This window comes from Lynx rufus, unplaced genomic scaffold (assembly GCF_022079265.1).
Source record: "Lynx rufus isolate CCGP_SWC_20201006 ecotype Redwood Valley unplaced genomic scaffold, mLynRuf1.p SCAF_11, whole genome shotgun sequence".
In the NCBI taxonomy this organism is placed as follows: domain Eukaryota; kingdom Metazoa; phylum Chordata; class Mammalia; order Carnivora; family Felidae; genus Lynx; species Lynx rufus.
In genome coordinates, this window is record NW_025814825.1 from 50,713,163 (window position 1) to 50,741,035 (window position 27,873).

The window sequence follows — 27,873 nt, forward strand, 5'->3', positions numbered from 1 at the left end:
TAGGCCCCAGATGGAGATGTTCCTGCCCAGGACGCCACATCAACATGTCAAATCTTTGATAACTTTCATCCCCCTGTAATTGCTCTGCTCCGCCGAAAACACAGTATATCCAATCGGCTAATCCTTAGGTGTAAAGTTAACTCTGGGCTCTACACTTCCTTTCTCTTTCCTTCTTCATTTTATATTTGTCTCTTCCCTATACCTTATTCTTTATCGTAGAAAAGCTTCCTGACTTCCATCCACTGTGCAGTTCTCTGGACCCTTGGTCCAGAGACTGCCTGCTTCATGAAGTATTAAATAAATTTCGCCTGTAATCAACTCAATTGTCTCTCTCAGTAATTGCTAACTCTTACCTTCCGGGATGTATATATTTGAAAAACATGTCTTAAGTGCCGTAAAGCAAAATTAGCAAACTTGTTCTGTAAAGAACTAAATAGTAAATATTTAGGCTTTGTGGGTCTTACGATGCCTGTCACAGCTACTCAACTGCCATGTCGACAAAAGCTGCCATAGAGAATATGTAAAAGCAGTGTGACTGTGTTTCAACAAAACTTTATTTTTTTAATGGTTTTATTTATTTTTGTGTGAGAGAGAGACAGAGCATGAGCCAGAGAGACGCAGAGAGAGAGGGAGTCACAGAATCTGAAGCAGGCTCCGGACTCCGCTGAGCAGTCAGCACAGAGCCTGTCGTGGGGCTTGAACCCACAAACCGCAGGATCATGACCTGAGCCAAAGTCAGACGGCCCAACTGACTGAGCCAGCCAGGTGCCCCTCAACAAAACTTTATTTAAATAAAAATGTGTAGTAGACTGCGGTGGGTCCAAGGGCTGTAACCTTGCCGACCCTTGCCCTCATCACAGAATCTTACGGCTGGAAAAGGCAATAAACGTTGTGAGGTTCAGGGCACCAACAACCTTCCTCCTACATTCATGGCAGAGCTGACCAATCAGGAAGCATCTTCTTGCAAAGCTTGCAAGTGACCTCAGAACCCTTAACACAGGGCTGTAGATGAACCTCAATTGGCAGGTACAGTGATGTCCTTCATTTTCCCCTGATCTTGTTTAGTCCCCACAAGTCCTAAATGAGAAAACTGAGGCCAGTGATTCAAAAACAATAAACATAAAAGTATTTTAGGGGCGCCTAGGTGGCTCAGCTAGTTAAGCTTCTGACCCTTGATTTCGGCTCAGGTCGTGATCTAATGGTTTGTGAGCTGGAGCTTTGTGTCAGGCTCTGGGCTGACAGCGCAGAGCATGCTTGGGATCCTCTCTCCCTCTGCCTCTCTCTCTCTCAAATAAATAGATTTATAAAAAAGTATTTTAAAACGTGTGACGCACTTCTTCAATGCAAAATGCACTGATATGGGGCTAAAAATTAGCCATTTAAAACAAAGTGCAAATAATAATAAATTAAATCATTGCATACAAAATGATCATGATCTTCTGCAGCAGGAACAATTGGGTTGGAAATTTCTATTGCCCAATTCCTACCTCATGGAAAGTAGGGATTCACCATTTTAGTTTGTACAGATAAATGTTTGCTGTTTTCTCCCACTGGCAGAAAACGTGCTGGGCTCCCCGGTCCTGGGCTGCAGCCAGGAGACAGGTCTGCATCTTGCCCCGGCAAGACCACACAGGTGCTGGAACACAGTTGCAAGCGGTCTTAGATTCCCTCCAAGCAAGTGTCTGTTCAAAGCAGCGTCCACATGGGCACCTCCAGGTGCTCCCCTGGCTGGTGTCTCCTTGAAGCGGTTTTGTCATGGCTTTCTGGGAGGGCAACCTTGACATTTCTTCTCTCTGCTCGACTCGATCAGAAAGATCAAAGCCTTTCGTAAAATACGCAACTGTTCAGGATTCGTGATATTGTGAGTTTCTTTTTAATAAGAAATGTATGTTTTGGTCTTCGTTCCCATTCCTGGCACAGAGTTCCTAAAACCCTTGAAATTTCTGAAGGGAAAAGGCGGTGAAGGATAAAGTTGCCTTTTAGTTTTCCTAACAAGCCCCTTTCAACCACACTGCAGTTCATGTTAAAATGAGGTGATTCTTGGAAAGCCCCTAAGGATGGGGGGCTGGTGGCCAGGGGGAACCTCCATTAGTTGGTTGGAACTTTAGCTCCACCTCCCGACCTCGCAGGGAGAGAGGAAGGGCTGGAGATTTGAGTTCAATCACCAATGGCCCATTGGCCATTAATCACTCACACTTATGCAATGAAGCTTGCATGGAAACCCAGAAGGACTGGGTTGGGAGTGCTTCCAGACTGGTGAGCTCACCGAGGGTTCCCGTTCAGTGGGACACTCAGAGAAGGCGTGGAAGCTCCTCGCCCCTTCCCACACACCTTGCCCTCCCCACCTCGTCCACCTGGCTGTTCTTGAGTTGTATCTTTTATAACAAGTCAATAAGTAGACTGTTTTCCTGAGTTCTGTGAGCCACTCTAGAAAACTAGTTGAACCAGAGGAGTGGGTCTTGAGAACCTCTCACTTATAGAAATACAGGTGTAACTTGGATTTAAGATTGGCATCTCAAGTAGAAGGAAGGTAGTCTTGTGGGACAGAGCCCATAAACTACAGGATCTGACACCAATTCCAGATAATGTCAGAATCGAGTTTAACTGTAGGACACCAGGCTGGTATCACTGAATTTCTTACTGTGTGGGACACCCACACGTCTGGTGTTGTAGTGAGTGCTGAGAGTAGAGACACACAGGAGAGTGACTTTGCCTTTACAGGACTGACAGTTTACCTCCCCACGCCTAAGAAGCCAAGTTCCCTCATACACATTACATAGGTGAACTCCACCATTGAGAGCAACTGCCCTTTTAGAGTCCGATGATAGCCCCGGACCTTCTCCACAGGAAAGGCACATGCCCCATGGTCACCCCAAGTTTCCCAGTCTTCAGGATCACCTCCTTATTTATATCCAAACGATAGTCCCAGACTATCGATAGCATAATCATTGCACAGAATATAAATGGTCCTCTGTATCATTAAGCAGAACGCGTAACATCTCAGTTTGGAGCACAGTCCTTAGGACGACTTTGCCTGATTAGGGCCTCTCTGGGGATCTCGTGTGGATGCCAACCTCACAGCTGCCGGACAGAGAAGTGCCCCAGGGATCCCTCCCAGAACAGGTGGATCTGTTCCCTCCTTGAACAGATCTCAGCTTCCAGTCTAGAACACAGAATGCTCTACATCTCCACAGGACAGCACTTTCCAGGTTCCTGATACGCACAGGCACAAATCTGTCTACAACTTTATAATCTCAGAGGAGAGCCCAGCATTGGATAAGCTATAGTAACCCACCTGGGGGACACTGGCTTCTGGAGGGCAAGTCGGGGCCTGAGGTTCAAAGCTTCAGGACACTCAGCCACCTGGCCCAGGTGTCACTGCCATACCTTTCCACACCATAATTTCACCCTCCCAGCTCTGCCGCCAGCCAGCCTAATTTCACTACCAGGACATCTATGTGGGGAAGTGAAGGAAAAAGAACGTTCTAGGGAGCAATGGCTTGAGGGTGGGAGGATTCTGGGTAGGATGCCCGAGCACTGTGATCTCTCATAGAACAGGACACGCTTCTCTTTTCCTAAATGAAGCCTTCTCTGACCTCTATGTAAATAATGGCCACTCTCTCCCCACCGAGAAGAATGTCTGGCCCAAGGAATACTCTGTTCAATATGTTTAATATATAACGAAAGAAATCACAGTGGTCATGTTTTTTTTTTTTTTTTCAACGTTTATTTATTTTTGGGACAGAGAGAGACAGAGCATGAACGGGGGAGGGGCAGAGAGAGAGGGAGACACAGAATCGGAAACAGGCTCCAGGCTCTGAGCCATCAGCCCAGAGCCTGACGCGGGGCTCGAACTCACGGACCGCGAGATCGTGACCTGGCTGAAGTCGGACGCTTAACCGACTGCGCCACCCAGGCGCCCCGCAGTGGTCATGTTTTTGGAGGCTGGCTGAGGCTCCACCCCTTCTGGAAACCTCCGCTGAGTACTCTGAGGATCGCACCATTTTTCATGTGGACACTCGTTCATTTGTTTTCGACAGATTCGTATTGAGCACCTACAATGTACCAGATCATATAGCAGGCCCTGGATTTGCAGGAGAGACTAAAGGAAAGCCCCTGCCTTCAAACAGGTCACAATATAGTTTAGTACTTACAAAGCATCCAGTTTGGGTTTCCAGTTGCTTCTGATAGCTTTTTCTCCCCAAAGAGCAAGAGGATGCTGGAGAAGGGGGAGGGCTGACACTGCCTGAGCACTGGCACATTCCCAGTCTTGTGATATGTGCTTTTCTGCAACCAGATGGTCTGACCCTGGAAGAGGGACCTCAATAAGGAGATGATGGGAGAGGAACAGAGAAGAGATGTGCAGAGCACAGGAGTCAGAGCCCAGAGGTTGAAGGGCTGTGGACAGCTGTTCCCCATTGGAAATATAAAAGGAGGCTCAGAAAGGATGGAGGGAAAGACCACCAGGCCTGGTGAAAAGAAGCCAGGTTGCATCCGGAACCCATGTGACCTTGGGCACACCACCTTCTTGTCTTGGCATTTCCACATCAGTAAAGGCAAATGGTGACCCAAACAACCTCCAAATCTCTTTATGTGCAAACATCTATGATCCTTGCTAACCTACACGTCTTCCTCCTTTATTTCCTGTGGACCTTCTTCTAATACCTCCTTATAAGAAATGACTTAGGGGCGCCTGGGTGGCTCAGTCGTTGAGCGTCCGACTTTGGCTCGGGTCATGATCTCATGGTTTGTGAGTTCGAGTCCCACATCGGGCTCTATGCTGACAGCTCAGAGCCTGGAGCCTGCTTTGGATTCTGTGTCTCCCTCTCTCTCTGCTCCTCCCCCGCTCATGTTCTCTCTCTCTCTCTCTCTCTCTCCCTTTCAAAAAAATAAATAAAACCATTAATTAAAAAAAAATGAAAAAAAAAAAGAAATGACTTAATAGTGCTTCCATAAATGTGATCTTTGTATAAGGGAGGGCCCATTAAACCTGAACTTTTAATTCTTTTTTTTTAAGTTTATTATTTACTTAGAGAGTGAGAGTTCATGCACACAAGTGAGGGAGGGGCGGAGAGAGAGAGGGAGAGAATCCCAAGTAGGCTCCACACGGTCAGCACAGAGCCCCATGCGGGGCTTGAACTTGTAAATCATGAGATCATAACCTGAGCTGAAGTCGGACGCTTAACCAACTGAGCCACCCAAGTGCCCCAGAACTTTTAATTCTTGAGGAAAATTAATTTGGGGAATGAAGGAGAATAAAAGAGCTCAGTGGTTTCTCCATTCTCCTCTTTCCAAGCGCTCTCCTTCATGCTTCACCTCCTCCTCTGGCACCACTCAATCCTGGAGCTCAGCCACTGGCTGTGTGGGTTCTTCTCTTGCTCAGGTGACTCACCTGACTGGCTGTGCGGCCAGAGCCCAATAGGCTCCTGCAGTCACCAAGAGGCCTTGGCCTCTGGCCCTCCGGCCTCCCATTGGGAAGAGACCAACAAGACTGTCCTCCCGAGTGACATTTTCCTCATTGTGCTGGCCCCCTGGGCTCAAGAAGATGGGTTGAGACAGGTAAATGAAGGTAAAGGAAGATGCGAGCTGAAGACCCTCATTAAGGTTCTCATCCTGCTGTTGCAAATGCAGAAGCAGAGATCAAGGTTCCTGCCCCACCCTAGCCACTGACCAATCACATACTGAGAACTGCATGATGAGTACCTGGTGCCTTTTGGAACCACAAACAGTCTGGGTCAATTTGTTTCAAAAGCTCATTTGGCAACCATACTGCTCTCTTCTCTCTGTCTGCCTCATCATGAGGCCCCTGCTGACCCACCACCTGTTGAGACAGGCAAGAAAACCTACCCCTCAATTACAAGGGTCTGGGTACACTGAGCACAGTGCAACTAATTAACCACATTCCGTTTGCAATCATGAGATGATATGAGCAGAACCATAGCCTCCTCACTAATCATTTCCAGGTCTTTCGAAATACAACCTCTTTTTCAAAAGGATAATCTTATCACTGGGCTAAGTTGCTGATAATAATAATTACTAAATGATGGAAGATGGGCAGCTGAAAATATTCCATAAACAATAGTATGACAGTATCATCTTGATTATTCTGCTTAACGTCTTAAAAAACAAACATCATTTTGTGTTTCTGGGTCCCGTAAAGATGTCTAAATCAGGGGCGCCTGGGTGGCGCAGTCGGTTGGGCGTCCGACTTCAGCCAGGTCACGATCTCGCAGTCCGTGAGTTCGAGCCCCGCGTCAGGCTCTGGGCTGATGGCTCAGAGCCTGGAGCCTGTTTCCGATTCTGTGTCTCCCTCTCTCTCTGCCCCTCCCCCGTTCATGCTCTGTCTCTCTCTGTCCCCAAAATAAATAAACGTTGAAAAAAAAATTAAAAAAAAAAAAAGATGTCTAAATCAATAGTCTCAGAAATCCTTACATATTCTGTAATCAAGAAACCAGAGAGTTCAAATCGGACCATCAAACCACTAATATTTGTTGAGTATCTACCACTCACAAAACACTGTGACACACAGAAACATAAAGCTCAGCCTTTGACTTGGGGATGCAAGGCGGTCACTGAAGAGGGTTTAGGAATGGAAAAATTAGAAAGCTACACAAAAATAATTGAGTAGCCAGGCATTAGGAACTCACACTGAAATGACCATCTGAAATAAGTACTTGGCTGGATTATTATCAATACAGCCTGACCAAGTTCTGATGTGAGAGTTGGTAATTTTACATGGAGTATAAAAACATAAATGACAGACAGGAATAATACTGGATTTTATATGCGTCTCCAATCAGTTGGAAGGGCATTCAGCTGCAAGTGACAGGAAACTCACAAATGGTGATTTAAACCAGCCTGGGGCATGTTTTTCCTCAATAAGAATTCCAAAGGTAGACAGCTCAGAGCTGGAGAAGTTGTCATGAAAATCATCAATAGCTTCTACTATTTCCTGCCATACTGTCTTTTGTGGACTGTGTCCTCATGTACTCAAAATGGCTGCTGCACCCCAGGTATCATATTCACATTCCATGAAGAAAAAAAGAGGGAAATATAAATGGCAAAAGTCTTCTCTTTTTAAATTTATTTGGGAAGAGAAGCCTTCCTCAGGTATCTGCCTTCATCTCATTGACCAGAACAAATCATAGGGCCGTCCCTAGCTGCAAGGGAACCTGGGCATTTTTTACTTTCCAGGCTCTACAGTAGAGAAAGGCAAGGGAGAAGGCGATTTAAATAGATTTCATTGAGCCTACAGTATGAACTGTACTTGATGAAAAATTTTTTTTAATGTTTATTTATTTTTGAGACAGAGACAGAGACAGAGTGCAAGCAGGGGAGGAGCAGAGAGAGGGAGACCCAGAATCCGAAGCAGTCTCCAGGCTCTGAGCTGTCAGCACAGAGCCCGATGGGGGCTCAAACTCATAATGGAACCGTGAGATCATGACCTGAGCTGAAGCCGGATGCTTAACCAACTGAACCACCCAGGCAGTCCTGTACTTGATTTTAAATAGCCGTATTATAAGAGACTATTTCCCTGGACTCACTGACTATACAACATGCCCTATTTTTACCTTTTTAAGAATAGGTTTTTAAATTTAATTGTGTTTTTAAGAATAAGTTTTCAAAGAATAATTAGATACATATTTTATAGTGATTACCTCCGAGAATGATGAAATTCAATTTTTTAACAATTTATTTCCTGTGCTATTTTTTAAACTTAATATTATTTGTTAGTTTTCTCTAACAAAAGTATATTATCTTGTAATCAAGAAATATTTTTTTCTTAAAGAACATTCATGATTGCTTGTGATATATTGTCAAGTGAAAAAGCAGTGTATGACATGTTCCCGCTTTTCATAAATACATACAAGAGAAACCAATATATATGAGAGAAACAAACAGCTGGAGAGTTGCCTCTGAGTGCTGGAACTATAGATTGTTTTCATTTTTTTCCTTTTTCCTTTTGGTATTTTCTGAATGGGTCCCAGTAAGGAATATTCGGAAAACACAGCAACACTCCGGTCTTGAGTGTACCCTGAACAATAGGCTTTGAGGATGAAAATTTGAGCAAAAAAAAAGAAAGAAAAAGAGAGAGAGAGAGAGAGAGAACAAAACATTCTCCTGAGGAACAGGCCTTATTTGTTAAGACCAAAAAGGATACAGGAAAATGCCTCCCTGGGTCCCTATTTCCTTTCTCCTAAAGCACTTTCTGCTAAGAAACATTAAACCCCCTTAACATTCTTCAGGGGATTCTCAAGTCCAAGGCTCAGAGACCCACAGAGGGCTATTTGTTCCTTCCTGGTGAGTCAGCTGGGAAATGTGGCTCATTGTTTTCTAGCCAATATGGCCACGGGAAGGGCCCTTTCATGGCCTCTTTTCTTCCCAGGAGGCTGGAAAAGCTGAGGAGCAGAAAGATGGCCGATGGCTCCTTTGACTCTCAGGTGGCCCAGTCTCTGTACAACCCAGCAGCCATTTTCTTTCCCTTGTGTGTTTTTTTTTTTCTTTCTACTAAACACTCAGCTTTCTCCCAGAAAGCAAGAGCATCTGTAAGTCTCCTGAGTTTGCAGAGCAAGAGGCCATACTACCAAAGAACTGGGAAATTAATAATCTGGTGAAAGGTTTCTCCTACCAGACCAACCTCAAAGACAGACAGTCCATTCCTTAGGCATTCATTCATTCACTCATTCACTCACTCACTCACTCATGCATCCATCTATCCATCCATTCAGCAAGAGTGCCTGGCTTGAGGATATAGTGAGAACCAGACATATTAAACATGGCCTTTAGGGGTATGTTTATTATACTGGGGGCACATGGGGTGGGGTAGACAAAAAATAAGAAAAAAGGAAACACACAATAAATACTTTCAGAAAGTCAGCACAGGTTCTAAAGAATATGAAGCAGAGGAAGGTTCTAGAGAGTCACAGAGGAGCAGGGTGGGTAGTGAGGAAAGGGTCTTTTGGGAGATGACGTTTGAATCGAACGTAGGAGGAGACTTGAGTGACAGGAAGGAGGGAGCCGTGAGCAGCTCCAGCACAGTAGAGGCAGACACCTGCAGAGGAGGGAAGCTGTAGAAGCATGGGCTCTCAGGGGCTATAGGGAGGGGGACAAGTGGCCATCATCAGGGTGTGACCCGCCAGAGTGAAGGGTTGCAAACAGCCATCCAGCCATCCGCAACTATGTTCCAGTCCTGCTGGATGAGAACATAGACGATTTGATGAAAAGCTTCTTCTTTTCTAGGAGCTTCCAGTCTAGGCCTAGAACCAGAAACAACAACTAACACCATTGCAGAAGAAATCAGGGCTAAGTTGCGTGGTGCTGATTCTACACAAAGGCATTTGGAGAAGGCAAGATCACTGTGAGCAGAAGCAGAGGCTTTCACTGGGGAGGAGCGAGCCAGATCTAGGTGGGGGGAAGGATGGCACCAGCATGGCTAAGCTTTCACGGCACACGCTCACTCCTCCTGCTGCAAACACCTCGAACCACTTTCTGTCCCACAAACCTTGGTCTCAAAAACCTTCTCAAACTAGCATTCCAGGCAGATGCCTCCAGAGAATCAGACTTAGCAAGGAAGAGAAATCTCAAACCGAGCCAGAGAGCGTGGGTCAGGGAAATCGACAGGGGAAAATGCCTCCCAAAAAGAGAGGCCCAAAGATCAAGTAGGAGTTACCTAAGAGAAGCTGGCCAAGATGGTGGGTCGAGCCACAAGAACAGCAGGTGCAAAGGGCTGGAGGCGGACAGTATGGGGCAAGTGGCTCCATGTGGCCAGAGTTATAAAGGGCAGACAAGATTATCACAGAGGGCAGTGGGAGCCACGGGGGGAGCTCGGGTTTAGGGGAAGCAGCGCAGAGGCTTTGAGAGGCTTCAACCAAGGAGGAGTGTGATACTTGTCCGGCTCTAAGCATCACGCTAGCTGCTCCGCAAACCAGGGGAGACAAGGCTAGGGAGGCTGTTACAGGAACCCGGGGGACGGCACTAGGGTGGTACCCAGGGGAATGCAGACAGGTAGGTGGCTCGGAGACAATTTAGGACACGAAATTGCTCGAAACTGGTGATCCGCTGGGGGGCAGGGAAGGGAGCCAAGGATAGAGTGCAGCTTCCTCATGGGAGTTCCCAGACACCCCCCCCACCCCTCCCCTTCACCGACCAGGGAGAGATGAGAATTGACAAGGTCAACTGAGCTGTGCATCCTGACCTAAAGTACCCACAGGAAGCGATCGGCGCCCAAAAGCTTTGTCAAAAGATGTCTACATCTTCCCTGAGAACTCGATACCCCCAGACACGCAGCTGTTTGTCACTTCTGCATTAGGTCTCAGACAAATGGTACACAAAGGCTTTTCCATCCAGGGCCTCTCTCGAATGGCACTGAGCAGTAGCCCAACCTTTGAAAACCACTTCCTACTCTAATTTGCTGGTGTCGCTTCTTTGCAGAAGACAATCCAAAGGCTCAGAGAGGTTGGGAATGTGATTCAAGGCCACACAGCAGGTTGGCGATGAATAGAGTTAGAACCAGACTGTCCCAATGTGTTAGACTCTTCGCTGCTCAGGCTCCGAACAAATCCTAAGTTAGGTCACTGCCCACCTTAGCATAGGGAAGCACCCTCTGAACACTATGTCAGCACCTCTGGTCAAGCCCCTTCCCGCTTATAGGCAAACCTCAGGGCGAGGCCTAGAGGCGGCACCTCTGAATCTCAGTTCTCACCTGAGCACCTACTGTGTGTAGATGCCACCATCGGCACTGTGCACGGGTTCCCTATGTGCACTTCTGTTGAGTGAGGCCTCTGATAAGCACTTTTTGCAGAACAGGAAAAAAAAGATTTTTAAAGTTTGCCTTCCCTTGAGCTCTCTTGAACCCCTCTTGGCTGGCCTCTTCGTGTGGGGCATGCAAATTCAAATTCAAAGGAGCTGAACTGCTGTGCAAAAGTTAGAGACATCTGGAGATCTGGGGGCGGGAGGAGGGAGGGAGGGGCAGGGGATGCAGGAGTCTCAGAGACTGGAAGCACCCAAGATTGGAAACCCCCAGGAGTTGGGGTGGGAAGGCAGTGAATAAGGTGAGCTGGACAATACAGGCCCTCCTCATCCCTCACATCTTCATTCATTCATTCACTCATTCATTCATCCTACAGTTACTTATGAAACACCTTCTAAAGTGTTCTGGGTGCTGGATGTTATGCTAGGTGAAAAATGTCAGGCAGAGAAAGACAAATACCATATGATTTTACTCATAGGTGGAATTTAAGAAACAATCAAGTGAACAAAGGAAAAAAAAGAAACAAAGAGGCTCTTAAATCCAGAGACCACACTGATGGTTACCAGAGGGGAGGGGAGTGGAAGGATGTGTGAAATGAAGGGGATTAAGGGCACATTTATCATGATGAGCACTGAGAAATGTACAGAATGTTGCATCATGTTGTACACGTGAAACTAATATAACACTGTATATTAATGACACTTGAATAAGAAATTTTTAAAAATAAAGTGCCCTGGGGGCTGGGACTATAATAGCAAAGTCAACAGACAAAGTCTGTCCACATGCAGTCAGCACAGGGGTAGGGGAGACGGTCGGTGAGAAAGGACATCAGATGTCAGGGTGAGATATGCACTAGGGAGAACGCCCAAGCCTGGGAAGGAGACACACGGACTGGGTGGTAGGTGAGAGAGGCTCAGCGGTGGTACTGGGGAGGCCAGGGAAGGCTGCAGGGAGGAGGTGAGTTTTCATCAAAGACTAAGGGAAATGAGGGAGCTAGGGCAAGAGCAGTGATCCGGGCAGTCCCCACGTCTGAGACCCCACACCACCTCCAGGGCGGCCTTCCCACCACAGGGTTCCTCCCATGTCTCTCCTGAAACAAAACCCAAACCAACCAACCAGCCCGCAAAACAAGTCTCCCCATTCCTCCTCAATTCAGTAAGAGTTTTTGTGCTGGATCTGCCCACCCGAGTGGTTCTAAACTCCATTTAAAGATACATTCATGGGGCGCCTGGGTGGCGCAGTCGGTTAAGTGTCCGACTTCAGCCAGGTCACGATCTCGCGGTCCGTGAGTTCGAGCCCCGCGTCGGGCTCTGGGCTGATGGCTCGGAGCCTGGAGCCTGTTTCCGATTCTGTGTCTCCCTCTCTCTCTGCCCCTCCCCCATTCATGCGCTGTCTCTCTCTGTCCCAAAATAAATAAACGTTGAAAAAAAAAATTAAAAAAAAAAATAAATAAAAATAAAGATACATTCATGGACTCTCCCCCATGTGAGTAGTTTTCTCTTTCCAGAGTCTGTGGACCGACAAATAGCTGCTATGACTTCAGTAACACTTTTTTTTTAATTTTTAGTGCTTATTTATTTTTGAGAGAGAGAGAGAGAGAGAGAGCGAGCATGAGATGGGAAGGGCAGAGGGAGAGAGAGAGAGGGAGACACAGAATCCAAAGCAGGCTCCAGGCTCTGAGCTGTCAGCACAGAGCCCGACGCAGGGCTCGAACCCATGAGATCATCACCTGAGTGGGAGCTAACCGACTGAGCCCCCCAGGCATCCCTAGTTCGGTAACACTTTCAAATGAATGGCATGTCTTCTTCATCAGCTCCCCCTGTGCTTCAAAAATACCACCCACTGGGAGCTGCCACGTGATTTGCTACACGTAGATTCATTGACTTGCAGGGACTTCACAGGCCCCAGGGCTGGTCGCCCACAGAAACCACCGATGAAGGTCAAAATGAAAACTTTATTGAGCAGCAAACTGAAGCCAAAGGAAGACTAGAAGGATTTCCCAAAGCCACACCATGAGAGGTGAGGCAGAGACCTGAGCCCTCAGCTTCTAATGACCCGTGTATCACTCTCTACCGCAGAATACTCAAGACTCTCCTATCCGGGGCACCTGCGTGGCTCAGGCGGTCGAGCGTCTGACTCTTGGTTTCAGCTCAGGTCACAATCCCAGGGTTGTGGGACCGAGCCTCGTGTTGCGCTTCGCGCTGAGACTGGAGACTGCTTAAGATTCTCTCTCTCATGGCGCTTGGGGGGCTTAACCGATGAAGCGGCCCACTCGTGATTTCAGTTCAGGTTACGATTTCACAGTTCATGAGTTAGAGCCCCATGTCCGGTTCTGCGCTGACAGTGCAGAGCCTGCTTGAGATTCTCTCTCCCTCCCTCTCTTATCTGCCTCTCCATCGCTCTTGTTCTCTCTCTCTCAAAATAAATAAATAAAAACTTCAAAAAAAAAAAAAAGTTTCTCTCCCCCGCTGCCTCTGCCCTCCTCCCCCAAGTTAAATTAAAACAAAACAAAACAAAACAAAACCTAGGGGCTCCTGGGTGGCTCGGTCGGTAAAGTGTCCGACTTCACCTCGGGTCATGATCTCGCGGTTTGTGAGTTCAAGCCCCGCTTCGGGCTCTCAGCTGACAGCTCAGAGCCTGGAGCCTGCTTTGGATTCTGTGTCTGCCTCTCTCTCTGCTCCTCCCCTGCTCATTCTCTGTCTGTCTCTGTGTCTCAATAATAAATAAATGGTAAAAAAAAAAAAAATAAATTTTAAAAAAACCTCATGAAAAAAAAAGCAAGATTTAAAAAAAAAAGGCTCTCTTATCAGGCCACACCCACCTCTGCGTATTTGTGTGGTATCACCTCCCCATAAGCACCAACATGCCTGATAAAATTGATCACTCACACCATAATTCCCCTGGGAGAGAGAATAATGGCCTCCAAAGCTGTCCGTGTCCTAATCTCCAGAACTTGTGAGTATGACACTTTACATGGCAAAGGGAACTCTGCAGATATGATGAAGTTCATCATATGGTTAGGGAATTATTCAGGCCGGCCCGATGTAATCCTATAACGTTGGTAAAAGGGTGATAGGCCATAGGAGAGTCAGACGGGGAGATGCGAGGATGGGAGCAGAGGTCAGAGTGAGGCAGGGCTGGGAGCAGGGATGCAGGCAGCCTCCAGAATCTGCAAAAGAGCAGAGGCAAGAGCCTCCAGAATGAACGCGGCCCTGCTGACGCCCCCTTGAGGCCGGATTTTGGATTTCTGATCCAGGTTCTTGGCCACTAAGGTAGTGGTAACCGTCACAGAAGCAGGGCGCAGGTAATATACCCTTGCACATCTGTGATAGTTTGAGCCAAATTTTACACTGCGTATGTGCGCATTTACAGGTGAAGGGAAAAGAAAACACACCAAAGTATTAATAGTGATTAGCTCTGAGTGTGGGATTATTGGTGCTTATATTTTTATCCTTCTGTGTTTACAACATTTCTACGATAAACACACGCTGCTTTTATGATCAGAACAATAAAAAGACTTCAAAAGCCTTACCCATTCTTGAAAACCCATCTCGAGCGCCAGATTAGCAAAGACTTTCACTCTCCCGGAGCAGAGTGAGAGTGATTTCCCCTTAGTGATTTGCTCCTCCCTGGTGCTTATCTTACGCTGCCTTTTATTGGCAGTTATTTATTTACTTTTCTTATCATTCCATCTTTGCGGAGAGTGCTTCAGAAGTGAGCTTTATTTATCTCGAGTGTAGCGAGCACACACAACGCATACTTGTGACATACAATTGTGTTGGCTATGTTGTGCTAATACCTTCCAAACACACCGGGGGTGAGACCGCCTCTCCCACCTCAGCCGTAACTGTTCTGGTCCAACCCTACGACCCAGCAATACTCTGGCCACTGGTACCGCTTTGCTTCCAGGGGACCAAATGAAGTCAAGCCAGCACCCAAAAAGGCTCGGAAAGATTTTTCTCAATAGCTCCTGGTTAAGGAAATTCTATCCAACCCGCTGACTCTTACCTTCTGGACTGATTTTTCCAACCATCTTTGAGGCTCAGAGAAATTAAGAAACTGGCCTGAGGAAATCCAGGTAGTAACTGTGGAGCCAGGGTTCCCAGCCAGGTCCCCCCTCCCACCCCCGCCACCCCGCTCCCAGAAACACTGGTTGTGGGCCCTTGGGGTGAGATTGAACAGCCAGCATTGTCCGAATACTCACCCTGCCTGGACTCCTGCTCTCAGTCTCCCTCACAGGAACCAAGGGCAGGAACTCGGCCCCAGCTTCCCCTCCTCTTACCTGAGCACCACCTGAACCCACCAGGTGCCCTGCCTGCTGCGAATGCCCGTGATCATCATCAGCTGTCCCCTCACTGGACCTTGAAATTGCTCTATTCTGGTATTACTGTCTGTACTTCCTAGTGGACAAAAGACACCTTGAAGGCAGAGCCTGTGTGGAATATGTCTTTGTGTCCCCCATGGCATCTGGCATAAAGCCTTTGTGGGTTTTTTTTTTAAGTTTATTTATTTATTTTGAGAAAGAGAGAGAGAAGACAAATGGGGGAGGGGCCGAGAGCTAGAGGTTCCCAAGCACGCTCCAAGCTGATAGCGTGGGCCTCGAGCCTGTGAACCGTGAGATCATGACCTGAGCCAAAATCAAGAGTGGGATACCAGGGGCACCTGGGTGGCTCAGTCAGTTAAGGGCCTGACTTCGGCTCAGGTCATGATCTCACAGTTCGTGGGTTCGAGCCCTGTGCTGGGCTCTGTATTGACAGCTCAGAGCCTGGGGCCTGCTTTGGATTCCGTGTCTCCCTCTCTCTCTACTCCTGCCCCGCTCACACTCTGTCTCTCTCTCAAAAAATAAACATTGAAAAAAAAAAAGAGTTGGACGCTTAACTGACTGAGCCACCCAGGTGCCCCGGTATAAAACCTTTCTTATTAAAGCTTGAGGAGAAATGAATTTCCTGTAGGTGTCATGAAAATGGTAAAGAGAAGCAAACTTTACTTCATTACCAGAAAATCCTTGTCGATCCTTCAATGATTGGGCTGTGAAGTTCAAGGTTAAGTACTAAGCAACTAGGTTATGAGTGACTTGGGAACAGAAACTGATTCAAGGTTGAACCCTTAGATCAAAAGCTCTTCACTTGAAGCCCATGACCTCAATGGACAGACTTGAGTAGGTCCAATAACACCCCAAAAATGTATGTAAATATTTGTCTGCCACAAGGATCCATACCTTTCATCAAATTCCCAGAGCGGGTGAAGGCTATTTCCTAAGTCTCACTCACACCTCCAAGGAGTGTGGAACGAGCACTTCCTCAACAACCATTTGCTATATGGATTAACAAATTAAGGGGGCACCTGGGTGGCGCAGTCGGTTAAGCGTCCGACTTCAGCCAGGTCACGATCTCGCGGTCCGGGAGTTCGAGCCCCGCGTCAGGCTCTGGGCTGATGGCTCGGAGCCTGGAGCCTGTTTCTGATTCTGTGTCTCCCTCTCTCTCTGCCCCTCCCCCGTTCATGCTCTGTCTCTCTCTGTCCCAAAAATAAATAAACGTTGAAAAAAAAAATTAAAAAAAAAAAAAACAAATTAAGGAAAAGAAGTAAACAGGAGGCAGGCTTTTAAGCAAGGGTCTATTTATTTCACTGGTCTTAGTGAAAGCCTTTGGAGTCCTCCCACGTGGTCAAATTCTTCTTCTCAGTTAGAGGATCCCTTAAGTCAACACTCACAGGCCAAATCTTAAAAAGTGGCAACGTGACACAAGTTTTGGACTGGAAACCCGGAGACGTGAATTCTGATTCAAGTGGTTACTAATCAGAGTGGCCTTGCGCAAGTCCCTGAAGGCAAGGTGGTTTGTGACTGTTCTTAAACGTATTCTGCCACAGCCAAATGACAGATGATTGTCCCATAGGGAAACAAGGAGTACTTTTTTTAAATTTTTTTAATGTTTATTTATTTTTGAGGGAGAGAGACGGAGCGCGAGTGGGGGAAGGGCAGAGAGAGAGAGGGAGCCACAGAATCTGAAACAGGCTCCAGGCTCTGAGCTGTCAGCACAGAACCCACCATGGGGCTCAAACTGGCCAATGGCGAGTTTGACCTAGGCCGAAGTCGGACACTTAACCAACCGAGCCACCCAGGTGCCCCAAAGTACTTGTTAATGTATTCAAAAGTAAAATGTGACAATAATTCATAAACACTATGCATATATTAACAGCATATTCCAGAACATTCTTTATAACACCACACACCCCCATCTTTCCATGCCCCTATACTCCTCACCCACTTGTAGCCTCCCTTTCATTTCCACCCAAGAAAGCATATAAGCAGGCGAACCACAGCAATTCCTCCTAATTTAATCTAAAAGTTCATTGTTTCCAGACACGAGCGCTTTGATGGGTGTATGTTACAAACTCCTCTGACATATCTCCGGGCAGATCATAAGCATATTGAGCTCAAGGACTACAGCGGAGGTGGAGAGACCCCCTGCTTTACCATCACATCAATTGGAAAGCAAATCTTAACTCTGCTAACAGGCTGTGTGACTTTGGGAAGTTTAATGACTTCTCTGAGCCCCTATTGCTCCAACTGAAAAAATAGAGATGATACCCCTTATTCACAGGGTTGTGGGGATTAACAAGGTGGAAAGGGCTTTGTAGCCCTGTGCTCAGCTTATGATAATTTTAATGCCTGTCTCATCCTGATTCCCCTCCTGGACCCCAGGTTCATAGTCATCAGGAGGAGAGGATCAGATTAGACCTATGTTGGTTCCCCTCACCTCCTACCTTTAGCTTAGCTACCAGGTACCTTGGAAGGAAATTCTTATTAAGAAGAAGAAAAAACACAGAAACCTTGTTAGTAAAATAATGCCTCAAAGATTTGCAACGTAAGTATCAGCTAATATTATCAAGAGAAACCTGTTTGCTGTTGCTTCTCTGAAGGACAGGAAATATCAGCCTTCATTCGCCCCTCTAGCAGCCGCAAAGGGAAAACTGTAGGGAGTGGCGCGTCCAGGCCTTCCATACTCTGCAGAATTAGGTGGAATTGGGTGCTTCTCACATTCAGGGACTGGCGGGGCGCCTGGGTGGCTCAGCTGGTTGGGCATCTGACTTCAGCTCACGTCATGATCTCATGGTTTGTGAGTTCGAGCCCCGGGTCGGACTCTGTGGCCACAGCCCAGAGCCTGGACCATGCTTTGGATTCTGTGTCTCCCTCTCTCTGCCCCTTCCCCGCGCACGCTCTCAAAAATAAATAAGCATTAAAAAACATTCAAGGGGCGCCTGGGTGGCTCAGTCAGGTAAGCGTCCAACTTCAGCTCAGGTCATGATCTAACAGTTCGTGGGTTCTAGTCCCGTGTCGGGCTCTGTACTGACAGCTCAGAGCCTGGAGCCTGTTTCAGATTCTGTGTCTCCCTCTCTCTCTGCCCCTCCCCCGTTCACGCTCTGTCTCAGTCTCAAGAATAAATAAACATTTAAAAAAAAATTTAAAAAAACATTCAAATTCAGAGACTGGTACCCTCGTGGGAATGAAGCAGGGGCTAAAGACACAGACAGAGTGAGCCAGCCCGTCTTCCTAAGACACCAGGCTTCTTCCAATTTTTTTTTTTAATTTTTATTTTTCATGCTTTTTCAAGCGGCAATATAAAACCTTATTTTTGCTTTCATTAAAACAAACGGAAATATTATGGTGTCACAAGGCTTTTATGAATTCTGAAGATGGGGGGGAGGGGGTACAATCTAGTCCCATCCTTTACCATGAGGGAGAAGTTTCAGAAACTTGGAACAGGATGATCTCCCTAAAATCTCATGTGGTTGTGTATTTGCATCAGCTCCAGACCTGCCTCAGACTGTCACAGCTTAGCAAAAACAAACAAATAAATTAAAATGTAAAACTAAGGGAGAAAATTCAAGTTCACCTCGAAAAGAATTACCTTCCAAGGCAAGCAAGCCAGGGACAGCCCATGAACCAACAGCTCCCTGCTGTCAGCGTGCAGGGCTGCATGATCCTGGGAGAATGTTCCCAACTTACGCCAAGAACAGAAGGCACTCCCGGACATGCCCTGGGCTGAGGCAAGTGCTCCTATGATAGATGTTAAAGGCAGGGAGGGAATGGACCAGCCATTCTTCCTGTGTGTGAAAGGAAACCCGGAAACTGTAAACGTTCCCATAAAAGAAAGCTCACACGTCAACCGAGCATCAAGAAGGACAAAATTCTTGACATTTCTGGGCATTGCTCGCATTTTGAAAGCAATTCATTTTATCATATAAAATTGAGGGAGTGCTGGCAAGTGCCAACCAGAAGTAAAAGTTACACATAATCCCTGTCTTCGTCAGGTGGGGCTGCTCTAACGGAGTATCAGATCCTGGGTTGGTTGTAAATGACAGAAATTTATTTCTAACGGTTCCAGAGGCCGGGAAGCCCAACGTTAAGGTGTCAGCAGATTTGATGTCAGGTGATGGGCCACCTCCTGGTTCACGGGTGTCATCTTTTTGCTGCGTCATCAACGATGCAAGGGGAGAGAGCTCTCTGGGCATCAACCCCATTCACGAGGGCTCTGTCCTCATGATGCAATCTTCTCCCAAAGGCCCCATCAGTGAGGGGGGGGGTAGGATTTCAACATATGAATTTTGTGGGAACACAAACATTCGTTTCATAAAATCTGCCTTCCCCGAGATAATAAGTGAATAACTGTTACCACCTTTGTATAGCTTTTCATAGATGCGTGTTCTTTGCATTTGCAATTGTCCTATAAGCAATGTTTTGTAGGCTTTTCTATCACTAAACATTAAATTATCAGCATTTCCCCCATGTAATTATTCTGCAAAATGATGGTTTCTATAAGTCATTATATTTCATTGAATATAATATACATATTCAATACACATACAGACCTTCCTCCACTTACGTTAGGGTCGCATCTTGATAAACCCATTGCGACTTGAAAAAAGAAGTCGAAGTGTATTTAACGTGCCTGACCTACTGAGCCTCACAGCTCAGCCCAACCCATTCTAAATGTGCTCAGAATGCTTACATTAGCCTACAGTTGGGCAAAATGATCTAACGTAAAGTCTGTTTTTTTGGAAAGTGTTAAATGTCTCTTGTCGCTTATTGAAGAGCGTGCTGAAAGTGAAGGACAGAATGGCTGTAAGTGTGTGGGTTGTTTGCCCTCACGGTCGCGTGGCTGACGGGACTGTAGCTGCCACCATTTTCCAGCATCACAAGAATCATACTGCATATCACTAGTGCAGGAAAAGATCACAATTCAAAATCTGAAGTACCATTTGTAATAAATGCGTGTTACTTTTACACCACTGTAAAGTCAAAAAATCATTAAGTCAAATCGCCATAGTTGGGGAACCATCTGTGTAGTCAGACAATATATATGTATATATATGTGTATATATATATTTTTTCAATTGCACAGTTATGTATACATTTAAATATACGTATCTGTGTATATATGATTAAACAGTGTTATTAATTTATTTCTAATTTTTCACTATTATAAACAATAGGAGCAAAAATAGCTCATTTTTATTGTGTTAAATGCTCAGACTGAGCTACCCAGGCGCCCCTTTATTATTAAGTTTCACAACAATGCCATGAGGTGGGTATTATCAGTCCCATTTTATAGATGAGGAAATAGAGGCAGAGAGAAAGAAGTAGATTGTCCCAAGTCACAGGGCTAGTAAGAGACACAGCCAGAATTTAGACCCAGGCAGCCTCTTAACCACTCGGAAATCTGACTGGGTCTCAGTTTCCTTCTCAGTAAAAGGAGACTGTTGTGGCCACTGGTCTATAAGGTCCCTTCCAACTACACATTGCATTTAATCCATTCCATTCCTAGGAGAGATATAACAGTGGAGAAAGCAGAGGTTTTGAAGCCAGGTTAGTCTGAGCACATAATCCGAGCTCTACTGTCCCCCAGCCTAAACTCCTCAGGCTTAGGGCCCTCATCTGAGAGGGTGATGGGAGTCCTACTTCATTGGATTGTCCTGAAAAATTAATCAGATGATACCTGCTAAGTGCTTCAATGTTCCACAACGAAAAGTTTAGTTCCACTACTAAAAGACGAGCGGTTTTGCAGTTACCACCATTGAGGTCTTGACAAAGGATGGCGACTTCTATTATTCTAGAAGGTAGAAATGAATTCAGGCAACATTTCAGGAATGGAATTATATTCACATCACACCAGGAACCTCACCTGAATTTTACCATGTACCAGCTGGGACTTGGCAAAGGATGTCTCTGGGAAACTTCAGGCCAGATTTGATGGTCAGCCCCTCCCCTGCAGACCAGACATGGACGGAAGTGAGTTCTCTGCCCTCCCGGAGGCCAGGCTGGCCAGTCATGGACCCACACAGGGAAACCTGGCCCCTGTGGCTAAGATCCAAGATGAAGTCCTTGCAGAGGGTCCCAGAGAGGCAAGGAGCCCCTGGCCGGGGATATGAGGTTAGGGACAAGGAGGCATCAATCACAACCTATGGCTTCTCAAAGGTCTCCAGAACAACCCAGCCATAGTCTCTATTTCCAAAAAAAGGAGCTTTTATTTGGTTTTACTTCTAACCGGTAAGAGAAATAAAGAGATTTACCATCCCAGGGAGGGCACCAGCCAGGGGTTTATCCAGAAAGTGTCGTAGGATGGTATCATCCATAAGAAACGATGAGGCAAAGGGGCGCCTGGGTAGCTCAGTCTGTTAAGAGTCAGACTCTTAATTTCGGCTCAGGTTCTGACCTTGCTGTTTGTGAGTTCGAGCCCCACATCTAGCTCCTCGCTGACAGTGTGGAGCCTCCCTGGGATTCTCTCTGTGCCCCTCCTCTGCTCACTTTTGTGATCTCTCTCTCTCTCAAAATAAATAAGTAGACTTAAAAAAAAAAAGAAATGATAAGACATCACTCTCAACATACACGAAACAACATACCTGTTGCTGAACCAACTTACCAACACCTTGTTTTTCTCAATCACTCCGAACCTTCCTGAAAAGGTAGGAGCAGGAGTATTATAGGAGGTTGTAAAACCACTCTGGTTCATGGCCCCAACTTCTCCACCTCGCCCACCTCTCTACTGCTTTCACAAATCTGATAAAAATCCCTTTTTCTTGCTTCCAGTTTCTCATGTTTTCTTCCAACAGAAAAGGCCGTTTCAGAGGTTGGAAAATGGCCAGTTTTACCAAGAACCTCCCCGGCCCTCCCACCCACCTCTGAAAAGAGCTTTTCTGTTTGAAGCCAATGAAGACCCTTCTCCATTTTGGCCCCGAGAAAGAGGGGAGAGAGGTCAGCTGAGGAGAGATGAGAGAACAAACCACACCTGTCAACGTCTCCCTGGGGACCCTTCCTCTCTACCGCAGCCTTTGGAGAGGAAAACAAAACTTTTTTGGAAGGCAGTAGAAAGCAACAAAAAGCTCCTTGGAACAGCGCTTTGTTACAAGATTCCTCTAATAATATTAGGACGGGAACCAGATGATACCAGAATGGAATGTTCCATATGTTCTCACACATCCTCCCCGTTTGCAGGAAAGAAAACAAAATGCCCAAAGTATTATTGTTACCACACTTCCTGCCCTCAGTCTACCAAACCTGAACAGGATGGATAGGTTAGGCTTCTAGAGAACCTGATTGTTTTTCATGCAAAACACTTCCGTTGTTTTGTGTGTTTTCTATTTGTTTGTTTCAGCTTACTGTTTGTTAGAGCACAGACTCCTGGATAGATAAACTTTTAAAAACAAACCACAGTACCCACCCTGTTTGTAATCAACTGTTGACTCTGTGAAGTATCTTTTCAGAACCTTCCTGCCAAACCCCTTGTTCTTCAAGCAACATACCTGCGTCTGGGGGAGACATGACTTACTCGGGGTCAGACAAGGCCACGATGACCAGGAAAGGGAGATGGCTCCTCAGCAACTGTTGACCAGACCAGGGCTGTGACAATGACCTCGGCCAAGCACAAGCATCCCCCACTCCCTCCACCACCCCCAGAGAGAGTGTTTTTAAAGAATTTGTTATTTTAGATTTCCAAAAGAGCATTAAAAATTCAGAACTACATTGGATTCTTGATTTTTTTTTTTTTTTTTTTTGCCATACACTGTTTATATTTTGAATTGCAAGTAGGAGAGGGGGGACACATGAGTATTTGGGGCTTAGGGACTCTGCACTGCCCACTGTAGCTTTGCTCTGTGTCACCTCCCCAAGCCCCCCTGCTTGTATCTCAAACATCTACCTCCCTTTCCCCAAAAGTCACATTCGCAACCCACTCGGGCTGTGACATTTTTCCCTTTCAAGAGGCTGCACGTGATTCTCTCATTGACCTTTAGCTGTTGGAAGTTGGAGGACAGCAAGAGAAGAGGAAGGTACATGGATTTCCCCTAGTTGCCCCGAGTGGGAGAGGATTAGAATTAATTCCACACAGAGAGAAATGAAAGCTAGGCCAGGCTCACTGGCTTCCCTTCTCCCATTGCACAGATGAGGGAACTAAAACCCAAGGGAAGGACTCAAATGCCCTGGCGGCAGTCCAGACCCAATCCAGGACTCTGCAGTCCTGCATCAGTGCTGTGCCCACCTCAAACCCCAGGCAGCTGAATAGAACACCTGCTCCACGGACTCTAACGTCTTTTGAAGGGTAAGTAACCTTTGAAAATAAATAACTGGAGTTAGGGTTAAGCAATAGCTCTCAGGTAGAAATTTTAGACTCCAACAAAGACAGAGAGAGAGAGAGAAATTTAGAGGCAAGGCTAGTGGAGCCCTGTCAATCATATTGTGAGCATGTTGGGTAGATGCCAGAGGGGCTCTTCTGAAGTAAGCATCTTTGCCCATATTCCTTACCCCATCCCCTCTGAACCTACCTAACTTGGGAGAGAAAGTTCCTTGACACGGTATTGATACATAAAACCCTCTCCTCCAATGGTGCTGGTAAGAATAACAAGCCCAGCCCATTAACCTCCTCCTGTTCCCCCTCCATGCCCCCTCCCCTGGTGCTGAGGATTTCCTGTAAACAACACCATCCGTGAGGGGATGACCCAGGAGAATGGCTGACAAGATGTGTCCTGAGGCCTTTTGAAGGTTGTCACACCCATTAGCTGGTTACCTTCTGCCAGGTTCCCAATTCCTGTGCCGGCCCCACCCCCAGCTCCAGGATCGGTCTTCCCCTTTCGACACACAGGCCCAGAAGGATCCAAAAAGGATTCTCTTTAGTTCCTTTCAGCACAGCTAAAACCAAGTAGCATTGTCGCTTACAAAGAAAACAATAAAAACCTTTGGAATACCATGGAGAAGCAAAAAAGAAAGAACTCCCCAAAATACAGAGTAACTATCACCACATTGTATACCAAAACGTCATGGTCTCCATGGAGGTCATGAAATGCTTTGCTGACAACCGAATACATTCACCCAAGGATGCAAACGCGCGTCAGGCATTTTGTTACTTCCAATTCGATGTTCATAGCAGACATCACTAAGTCAAGCACAGCATTTTATCCAAATGTCGATGTGCTGATCTGAGAATCTATTTCAGCACAGCATTCTAGACAGCCACAACCAATCGGTCTGAGTTGGCACAGGAGATAAAGCCCATATGCCATGCCTGCTCTTGCCAAAATAGATGGGAGAACAAGAGAGCGCCTTGTCCAGTTTCTTCCCTCCTAATTCCATTTTTCTTTGGACCAAGAGGTCTTCGTCTTGATTTCTTTTTCCCCAGGAGATGGTCTCACAGTCACTTTCAACTGATTCCCAGTGCGTCCCTCATTGAAGCAAACTTAGCCATGTTACAACAGACCATGGAACGTAGGAATCTCCACTAGTTCTGTCTCCAGGCTGAGCAAATCTTGTCTTCCCTGATTGGCTTAAATGCAGTGCTGGTCCCACTGAGTGAGTCAGGCTAGCCCCTTTGTCATCTTTATTGTTACATGAATTTTGAGATGGACTCATCCTGACATCTCCCTTCTCCCCCAACTTCTCTCAGTGTCTGACTTCCACAGTTAGAAAAGCATTCCTTGTGTTCCAGAGGCCTGCGAGCCCTTTAGAGGAAGCCCCACTATGGAGTGGTTGAGTCCAGTCTTGGGAGCCACTCAGGCTGACACTTGAGCCATGAGACATTGGGTGAATCACTTCACCTCTCTTGAGATCAATTTGTACATGTGTTAAATGGATGAGCTGGAGATCTGTTTGTCTTCCCAATCTCATTTCCAGCCTGTTCTCTGCCCCAGGTGTGTGACCTCTATGAACCACTTCAATGAGCTCCTTTGTCCTCTGCCTTCCCCTTGGGTTCGTCATTGGAGAGACAAGCATGAGATTGGAGGGAGGAGAATAAGGTTGGGGTATGTAATCCTCCCTGCATCCCTCCCCAGTGCCATGTCAGCTGGGTGTTTCTCTTCCCTGCCAGGGTAACCCATCCTCATAGCCCTCTTTGTCCCCAAGTTCCCTTGTCTGCCCATTCTTTCACTTCTGCAGTCCTAGTAGTTACCAATCTCAGGGTCCCGCACTATTCCCTGAAGTTTTCCTATATCCTGCCCACCCCTGGGAAAATACTCCCTTTATTAATCCTTCTCTGAACTATTCATATTGCTTCGGGGCTCTGACTGACACAATTGGGCATAAAAGACTTAGGGCTTTGGTGAAGAATAAAATAATGTAACCGAATTCCAATTTCACACATCCTATTCATGTTCAACATTTGCAGTCAGATGCTGTGTTAGTTTCCTGGGGGCTGCCTTAACAAAGGATCACAAACTAGGTGGCAGAAAACAACAGAATTTTATTTTCTTATAGTTCTGAAGGTAGAAGGGGTCAGCAAGGTCATATTCCCTCTGAAACCTGTAGAGAAGAATCCTTTCCTGCCTCTTTGAACCTCTGATGGTCCCTGGCAATCCTTAGGGCTCCTTGGCTTGTAGATGCAGCATTTCAATCTCTGCCTCTGTCATCACACAGCCATCTTCTCCCTGGTGTGTGTTGTCTTCTGTTGAAAGGATCCCAGGCATACTGGTTTAAGCGTCCTTGCGGCTCTAGTAGGAACTTGTCTTAACTAATTACATCTTATTTCCAAATAAGGTCACATTCTGAGGTACTGGTAGTTAGCACATCAATCTACCTTTTGGGGGGACACAATTCAACTCATTAAAGATGTCTAACAAGGTCATCAAATCTAACAGGCTCAAAATCTAGCTCTGAATTTCCCCCCACAGTCTATTTTTCTCATGGTCTTGCCTGCATCAGTCGATGGAAACTCCATTCTTCTAATTGCAGAGTAAAAGCCTGGGCAATTAGGACCCCTGAGTCCTCCCTTTCTTCCACATCTCCCATCTCGCCCCTCACTGCCTGTCCCTGTAAGTGCTGCAGAGACCATCCAGGATGGGGAAATTTAGGCTTTCCCCGCAAGATTGCAACCCAGATATCCTCTCCCACTCTGCAGTGTGATGTTCTAGGCGGTGCTTTCATTTGTCTTAGTAGTGCTTTGGAAGACTCTATGTATGTGTTTTCATGATTTATTATTGTAAAATTATTGTTGTTTTACTTAAGGCAGGAGTTAAAAACACAAATGCCTGCAGAGTCCAGATGGAATATGAATTTGAGAAGCAGAAGCAGGTGGAAACATGCATACAAACTGTCTGTGAATGGTAGGGACCATGACAACAGGGGGGCATGTGACCTGTCAACAGCATGTGAGAGTCAGTCTATACGCACAACTACCACTGTGCCGAAATGTGGGCACAGTATGGTCAGAGCGTGTTATTCTTCAGATTGAGTTGAGATAAAGGTGGTTGTTAAAGGTTATGTGAAATCTCCGAATTTTAAATGTTGGCTCAAATTCATAAAGTTTTCTGAGGGCCAAACAAGTCATGTAGTCTGCTGGTTGAATCAATCTATAGCCTGCCTATTCCTTTTTTTTTTAATTAATTTTCTGGAGGGGAAGGGCAGAGAGAGAGAGAGAGAGAGAGGGAGACAGAATCTGAAGCAGGCTCCATGCTGTCAGCTCAAAGTCCGATGTGTGGCTCGAACCCACAAACCATGAGATCATGACCTGAGCCAAAATCAAGAGTCGGATGCTCAACCGACTCAGCCACCCAGGTGCCCCATGGCCTGCCTATTCCTAACCTCTGACCTAAGGAAAGGTACTTTTCCTTAGGTCAGCAAATAGTTATGTGTTAGGTGAGTAGTGGGAAGTGACCTGAAGAGAAAGTAAGGAAGGAGGTGGGGAGCCATTGCCAGCAGAGGAGGGGTTAATCAGTGGAACACAATGAAGAGACCACACTGAATCTACTAAATGGATGGAGAAAAAGGAATAAAACCTAGAAGGGCAAGTTAAGGGAGATCATTGAGGGGTCCCTCCAAGTATTGATACCCAGGGATTTGATTTTATCCTGGAAATCATAAGGAGCCATTAAACACATCTGAGCAAAACAGTGACTGACACTTGGTTGCAGAAAGATTTTACAAAATCCGGGCATCCCTAGGATGTCTTCTGAAGTGTGGCACTATCTCCCTCCCTTTGATGAAACTAGCAGGCTGCCATCAAAGGATGAGTAGCAGAGGGCTGAAACCTGTGCCCAAATCAGCTTCACCACTCACTGGTTTGGCTTTGTTCTTTTCTCCTAAAGCCACTTTCTTGTCCTTCTCTCACTTGCAATGTGTAAGCCACCTCTAACGGGCCACCTCGAAGTTACTCAATATGGGTTCCAAAAGGCCTGGGACAATGAGGCTGGCTCCAGGGGGGATGGCGCTATCAGCTCCCTTGAAATCACAAGTGTAGAAAAACAAGGATTGCCTGCTAGGATAATGGCTTTAGTGTGTTCACAAAAGGAGGCCCTGGCTTGAAGTCATAGGCTTGAGTTATGCAGAGGAGAGAATTCTGATTCCACTCAGGATAAGCTCAAGTGCAGCGGGGAGAGGTCGACATTTGCATCTTTCCAGTGGCCATTTGATAGGAAACCTCTACTGGGCCCCATGAGAGATTCTGGGAGGGGGCAGCTTACGGTCACATTGCTTTATCCCCACCTCAATCCCTTTCACCAGCTGGAAAATAGAAGACTTTTGCTGTGGGTCTGCCCTCCCTGGATGGCAATGAGGCTAAGTGAGGTGATTCTCCAAGGTTGCAAGTCTCCAAATTCCACCTGGGAGAAGGTCAAGAAAGATGGATGAGAAACAGAATCTTGACTTG